This window comes from Saccopteryx bilineata, chromosome X (assembly GCF_036850765.1).
Source record: "Saccopteryx bilineata isolate mSacBil1 chromosome X, mSacBil1_pri_phased_curated, whole genome shotgun sequence".
Lineage (NCBI taxonomy): Eukaryota > Metazoa > Chordata > Mammalia > Chiroptera > Emballonuridae > Saccopteryx > Saccopteryx bilineata.
In genome coordinates, this window is record NC_089502.1 from 93531275 (window position 1) to 93538967 (window position 7693).

A 7693-nucleotide genomic window follows, 5' to 3' on the forward strand; every position below is an offset into this window, starting at 1 on the left:
TAGTAGAGGAGAAATTCAGAATTAATTCCTAACGTTTTCTGTTACTCTTGGTTCTGGGATACAAAGGCCAGGAATTCAGTGTGGTAAGAGCATCTATACACATTTCTGATATATTTACCTATATTTTTTATTGAAGCCAGACTTATCAGAGGCAATTATCTGTTCTCTTTGAAGAACTTTATTGTATCTTCAAAAAATATGCTAAATTTCCCTTACAGTAAGCACTAGAATTACAAATAGCTTCTCTTTGTCTTGAGGCATTTGGCAGTCATTTGTGATAATGAGAAATTGCTTCACATTTTCCCAAACAAAAGAACCTTTATCTGTTTATATAGATAATTGCAAAGTTAAATATATTCAGAGTCATCTAGATGTGTTATTACCTTGACCAGAAATGTAAATGATAACTTTCTTATAACCCATTGACCTTCTCTGGATATAAGAAATAATTGTTCTAAAAGAAAGTTCATCAGTGAAATATCACTCACCAGTTCTCTAGAGAAATGTCTTTCCTGAAGAATGCAGGAATAGAAAATCAACAAAGGCTGTTATTGATTCACTAGGTCAAGTCAAGTTCCCCCAATCAGCTATAGTTCTGAAAATGTGTTGCTTAATTTGTGTGCAAAAATCATCAAAAACCTCAAATTGCCTCCTGAGTTCTTTTAACACAATTCTAATATGCTTTGTCAATATCCTCACTTTATGTTATGGCAAAACATTTCTAGCTTATCTTGCATCATTTCTTCCCCCTCCCCAAAATTAGCTATTTTTCCAAAGAACTTTGTTCCTTTTCTTTTTTTTTTTTACATGGACAGAGAGAGAGTCAGAGAGAGGGATAGACAGGGACAAACAGACAGGAACAAAGAGAGATGAGAAGCAGCAATCATCAGTTTTTCATTGTGATACCTTAGTTGTTCATTGATTGCTTTCTCATATGTGCCTTGAACGCAGGCCTTCAGCAAACCAAGTAACCCCTTGCTCGAGTCAGCGACCTTGGGTCCAAGCTGATGAGCTTTTGCTCAAACCAGATGAGCCCGCACTCAAGCTGGCGACCTCGGGGTCTCGAACTTGGGTCCTCTGCATCCTGGTCTGATGCTCTATCCACTGTGCCACCACCTGGTCAGGCTATTCCTTTTAATGAGAAATAATAATCAGAGACAAGATTCAGGTAGCAGAAGTACTTATTGCTATTAGATGTACATTGTTTCTGGTCTTCTTGAAAAGATTGAGAAACCATGTGAAATATACAATTTTGAGCCCTATGGAATTGTTTTTTCTATAAATTAAATGATACAATATTAGAAGTTTGATGTGGATTGACTTAATATTTTTGAGATAAAATACATCATAAGTTTATTCAATTCAAATTTGATTTTGAAGAGCTGTTACTTCAAGGAAAGAAAATGAGTAGGAATACAAACAAATGAAATAAAACTATGTATCAATAATTATTGAAGCCAGGAAATAGGTATATAAATGATTGTTTCTCTTCTAAGTATATTGGAAAAAATTTTATAATATAAAGTTTTTAAAAAAAGTTACAGGAATAGGAAAAGTAATGCTGGTAAGTGATGTTAAAGATGCATATAAAGAGTCTGAATGAAATGGAAGCAGAAAAAATATAAAGTATTATATTTGTATATAATCCTTAAAATGTGCATGTATTTAAATGCATAGAATATAGAGTTTTGAAAATTGCATCTACCTGATTGATAGAAGATGGATAGATATAAGTATTTAGAGACTTATATGATGACTAGAAAATTTTGAGCAGGACATTTTACTTAAGGCCCTAAAGTATCTTCTATTAGGTAGCTACTGCTTTTTGCATTCAGAATATTTGTAAGTTTAAGTGTAAGAAGACTCAACAGGTAATCATGGAACATCTTCAATGTATATAGCTGTTTGCTAGGCTCATTAAGTATGATATTAATATTTTCAATAATATTCATTATTTAAAAGCTTTATAAAACAAGAAAAGATTACATAAGATAGAGGTGAGAAGAGGAGAAAAAAAAAAAAGGCGATTTTGGAAAATGGATCCAGTAATGAGCTTAATGGAAAATCACATATTATAAATTTCTAAACCAACAATTTTCAATGAGTAAACCATAAGAATTTTTAAAGCATATAAGACCTGTCTAGTCAGGGGAACTGACCTCTTTTGTCTTAGATTGTAAAATTAAAAAAAAAAGAACTGACCATAACTGGGAGGTTGGTTGGCAATGGGGGAAAGTCACATGAGGAACCACCATGCCCACCAAAAGAAATGGCCCAGGAGCATATTGAAACTGTCTGTCAGCCAATGAAATTTCACCACCACCCTACCAACACTATAAATTACCCCCAGATGGGAGAAGCTGTGCAACTTTCCTGGCCCCTGTCTTGTGGACCAGTGAACCTCGCCTGGGAGTTCTCTAAATAAAGCTTCTGCTTGTCCACACTTGGTGACTATGTCCTTTTTTCTTCCTTGGTGAAAAATACCTTACATTTGGTGCCAAAACCCAGGAGTAGCTTGAGTTCACAAGGGCCATTCCTTTCCCCTCCCCTTCCGAGGAAGACCAGGAACCTTTTACCTTTCACCCATTTCGGCACATGGTGCAGTAAGTCCCCTGCCTCTGGCCTCCACTAAGTTCTTTCTGACCTGATTCTCCCTGTCCATAATCGTGGCTGCGTCAGGGACATCCTACCCTTTCCAAGTGTGTGCACGCCCATGGAGATGTCCCAGATACTCTCACTCTGCCTGACTGTCCGATGGCCAGAGATTGAGTTGTGGGATGCCAATTCTCATCTCTTGTCACACCAAGGCTGAAGGTGGCCATAGAGACACAGGAATCTAAACCGGGCTCAAAAACATCCCTAGGGTGCCTTATCTGGAATTTCTCAAACATAGATTCCTCCCTAAAGAAAAGAAACTGATCTTCTCCACTGTGGCCTGGCCATGATACCCACTGGATAATCAGACCAGGTGGCCTCCTGAAGGGACTTTCGACTTTAACACCCTCACCAATATACGGAACTATTGCCAGAGAACTGGGAAATGGTTGGAGATCCCTGACATTCAGGGCTTCTAGTATTTGCACTCCCATCCTAATCTCTATGCCACCTGCCCTACATCACAGGTCCTTTTAGTCAGAGAAACCTCAGCTAAACCCTCCACTTCTGATCTTTCCTCCTCTGCCGGCCATTGGCCCCCACCAGGTTTGCAGGGCTTCTGACCCCATGGCCCAACCCCAGTATTTTTGTAGGAAGGCCTGACCCTGTCTGCCTCTGGCTCCAGCATTTCTGGCTGGATCTAGGTGACAGGCTCCCCAGGAGCCCCCCTCCTCTTATTCTCAGCCCCCAAACTCCTATCTGAGTCCTGATGAATATGGCATTTAAAGTTTTTAATGGTCAGGAGGAAAAGGTTGAGGCTGCTTGCCAGGCCCACATGCAGTGGAAGGTAATGCTCCAAACCCAAGCTCTTGTGGTATCCCTGAGGCTGGCAGATCAACAGGGGAAAGGTGTAGGAGGTGCCAAACCCAAGTCCGAGCTGCAAAGAGGAACCACATCAGAAGCTTGCTTTAAATGTAGCAAAGAGGATCACTGGGCCCAGCAGTGCCCCTGCCCAAGGCTACCCACTAAGCCCTGCCCTGACTGAAAGCAGCCAGGTCACTGGCAGAGAGATTGTCCCCTCTGGGTAACAGGCTCTTTCTCAGCATCCCCACGCAGAGGACAAGCCACCTAAATGGGAGGCCAGGCCAGCCAGCCAGGCCCATCGCTTGAACTTCTCGGTCTCATGGATGACTGATGCAACCTGGACTCAAAGACCCCCATCACCCTCGACAAGCCCAGGTTATTGTTACAGGTAGTGGGTAAGTCCATCTCATTTCTTGTGTACACGGGGGCTACCTTCTCTGTTTTGCCATAACACTCTGGACATTTAATTCCCTCACAGGTCTCGGTTATGGGACTTGATGGAATCCCTTCTTTTCCCCTTCACACACCACCCCTGACATGTAATTTGGATTAACTTCCCTTTTGGCACTTCTTCTTAGTTATGCCATCATGCCCTGTATCCCTTCTGGGTCAGGACATTCTACAAAGTCTCAGAGCCACTATTCAGCTGACAACATCTTTCTACTTACTTCTACCACTTCTTACTGAAGGCTATCCCACTACTACAGATCACCCTAACCCAAACACAACCCTTATTCCACCAGACATTGTCAACCTCCAAATTTGGGACACTTCAACCCCAGTGGTAGCAACCCACTACTCACCTGTACACATCTGCTTGAAGAATCCTTCCCAATTCCCATCTAGACCCCAATTCCTCATTTCGGCAAATCATCAACAGGGCCTTAAACCAATAATTACCTGCCTCTTGAACTAAGGATTAGTTATCCCCATGGACTCTCCCTGCAATACCCTCATCCTTCCTGTTCTAAAGCCTTCAGGGGCTTATCACCTCATACAAGACTGAGGCCTAATCAATGAGGTAGTAGTTTCTCTCCATCCAGTAGTGTCTAATCCCTACACGTTACTGTCACACATTCCTTCAGACACCACTCACTTCACGGTCCTAGACCTCAAGGATGCCTTCTTTACCATTTCTCTACACCCTAACTTTTACTTTCTGTTTGCCTTTACTTGGAATGACCAGGGCACTAATGCAGCCCAACAGCTTATGTGGACCGTTCTGCCCCAGGGGTTCAGGGACAGCCTACACCTGTTCGGGCAAGCACTAGCTCAAAATTTGGCTGCATGCGATCTTGAGATAAGTACCCTCTTGCAATATGTAGATGACCTACTCCTGTGCAGCCCTCCCCTGCCTGCCTCAAGGAAACACACCACCACCCTTCTTAATTTTCTCTCCATGAAGAGGTATCATGTCTCTTCTTCTAAGGCTCAACTTCACTCTCAGTCTATAGTCTATCTGGGCATCATCTTAACCCCCACCACCTGAGGTCTCACTGTACCCTTCAAGATGCCCTAATCTCCTCTCCCCCTCTTGCTTTACCTGACCCCAGACACCCCTTCCACCTTTTCACTGATGAAAAGCATTGTAATGCAATTGGAGTACTGACTCAACTTGTGGAGCCTACATACTGCCCTGTGGCATATCTCTCTAAACAATTAGACACCACCATCAAAGGTTGGCAGCCCTGTCTCTGGGCACTGGATGTGGCAGCTGAACTCACCAAGGAAGCTATTAAACTCACCCGTTCTCAACCCATCACTGTCTTTTCCTCCCACCGGCTCACCCACCTCCTTTCACAAAAGTCTCTCTCTCTGTTAGGTCCTTTCCTCTTACAAGAATTACATCTCTTGTTCATCAAAAATCCTTAAGTCACTCTTTTTCCCTCTCCCTGACTCAACCCAGCCACTCTACTGCCAGTTCCAATGACACTTCTGGAACCTACCCACTCTTTTACAGAGCTAATAGATTTCCTCAACAGACCCTGAGATGGATGATTAGATTCTCCTTTAAAAGATCCAGATCTAATACTCTTTGTAGATGGGAGTTCTGTACAGAAACTCAACAGATGATGACAGGCGGCCTACGTGGTGGTCACCACCTTTTTCACCCTAGAAGCTCAACAGCTGCCAGAGGGCACCACCTCCCAGAAAACAGAGCAAATTGCCCTCATGCTGGGCACTCACTCTGGCTCAGGGAAAATGCATAACCATATATATTGACTCTAAATATGCTTTTCTTATCAACCATAGCCACTCTGCCCTCTGGAAAGAAAGGAGCTTCCTCACTACCAAGGACCCCCCATAATCAATGCTACCCTAATTTCTAAACTTTTGCAGCCATTACAGCTACCCGCTGAGGTGGTTGTGGTACATTGTAGGAGCCATCAAACCTCTTAGAACCTGGTGGCCTTGGGAAATGCGCGGGCCCATGTGGCGGCTCAAAACCTCACAAAAGGGACCTCTCCCATTCCTCTCAAGTTTTTCTCCACCTCCTTGAAACCTTCCTACACTCCTGAGGGAAAACAGACCCTTCTCAAAAAGAGTGGAGACATATGCAACCAGGGATGGATATTTCTCAGAGATAGAATTGCCATACCAAAAGAATAGGCTGAAACTCTTCTTTCTAATATTCACTGTTCCTTACACATAGGACCAAAATCTCTCTATTAATTCTTGCATCCACTCCTTTTCTTCCTAGCCCTCCAGCAGATTATCGAAAAGGTACATGCAGCATGCACTATCTGTTCCAAAGCCTCTACACAAGGAGGATTCCGTCCCCACTTCCCTACTCATCAGCTGAGGGGGCACTTACCAGGCCAAGATTGGCAAATAGACTTCACTCACATGCCTCCTCACAAAAAACTCTATTATCTCTTAACTTTTTTCGATACCTTTTCAAGGTGAGTAGAAGCCTTCCCCACCTCTTGAGAGATGGCAGACACCATTGCTTCCACTCTTGTTGAAAGCATCATCTCGCGGTTTGGATTGCTGACTATCATTCAGTCAGAAAACGGCCCGGCCTTCACTGCCCACATAGTCCAGCAGGTTGCCACCTCTCTCAACATTACCTGGAGACTCCACAAACCCTATCAGCCTCAATCATTGGGTAAGGTGGAAAGGACCCATGGCGTCTTGAAGAGTCAGCTAACCAAACTTTCCATTGAAACTAGACTCTCCTGGCCAAACCTCCACCCCCTGGTACTCACCAGAATCAGAGCAACCTCGAGAAACCCCACTGGACTCAACCCCTTTACAGTAGACTGTTCATAATCAATCACAACTTACCATTAAACCCCCCTCCTCTTGCCACATACCTCCTCTTTTTGTCTTTACTCCACCATCTTCTTAGGGAACATGTGGACTGGACTCTCCCTCCCATAAGAGGTTTAAGTGAAACTCATCCAGCAGTCCCCCTCCAACCAGGGGACAAAGTTGTCCTAAGGAAACTCCAACCCAGCTCCCTACAGCCCAGGTGGAAGGGACCCCATATGGTAATATTGACTAGTCCTACTGCAACCAAGCTCCTAGGGCAAACACCTTGATACCATGTTTCCTGCCTCAAGCTTGCCCTTGTACAGGACCACTGTCAATCAGAACCACTGGGCCCCACCCGTCTCCAGCTCACTAAAAATTTGGGCCCCGCAGATCCTTCTGTTATTCCTGTTCCTCCTACAAGGAATTTGCCACCACCTTCCAACCTCCCTTCCCTACTACACCCCTAACCAGCAGGAAATAGCCAGATGAATAGCAGTGCCCCTATCTAACATAAAAGGTTGGCATGTGAGGTTGGTTGGCAAAAGGGGAAGGTCACATGAGGAACCACTCATACCCATGACCACCAAAAGAAATGACCACACCCATGCCACCAAAAGAAATGGCCTAGGAGCATTTTGAAACTGTCTGTTAGCCAATGAAATTTTGCCACCCCACCACCACTCTACCAATGCTATAAATTACCCCCAGGCAGGAGAAGCTGCAGGACTTCCCTGGGCCCTTTCTTGAATACCAGTGAACCTCGCCCGGGAGTGCTCTAATAAAGCTTTTGCTTGCCCACACTTGGTGGCTACATACTTCTATCTTCTTCAGCAGAAAATACCTTACAATAACCAACACAGCAATAACTGTTTGCTGTGAATTAATAAAAATTATACCTATTTTTTGTCCATTTTTGGTGTGCCACAGGATTTTAGTAATTACTTTATGGTGCCATGGGATGAAAATGGTTGAAAAT